The sequence below is a fragment of the Penaeus monodon genome, chromosome 22 (genome assembly GCF_015228065.2).
Source record: "Penaeus monodon isolate SGIC_2016 chromosome 22, NSTDA_Pmon_1, whole genome shotgun sequence".
Lineage (NCBI taxonomy): Eukaryota > Metazoa > Arthropoda > Malacostraca > Decapoda > Penaeidae > Penaeus > Penaeus monodon.
The window spans coordinates 27,800,233-27,800,672 of NC_051407.1; positions in this window are offsets into that span (position 1 = coordinate 27,800,233).

Consider the following 440-nt stretch of genomic DNA (forward strand, 5'->3'; position numbering starts at 1 on the left):
ACTACTACTAATACATTTTTTCATAAATGAGAGAGGGAGAGACTGGAGAGAGGGGGGGGGGGGGGGACACGCGCCGTTGATTCCTGTGCTAGACAGAACAATAATAGCGTTCAGAATCTTCACTGTCAGAGTCACGAAATTTTCATCAGTTTAGGTTTGTACCCGGGGAGCGTAAAAAAATCAGACACAGAGAACCATCCTCAGCTGTGCACACCACTTACATTTATACCGACAGACTAACGCTTAACACAAAAAGTGGATTTACACGCATTTCACATGATATCACTAAACCCGCCTCGTTCAGTCGTCAAAGTACGTGTGACCTGATAAAATATACAAAGGCCAACGAGCCTGGCTCGATCAAAAAACAGAGGCCGCCATCTACACAGCTTCTGAACCCCGCCTCCCACGAAGAAGTAAGTCATCGAAAGGCAGTACAG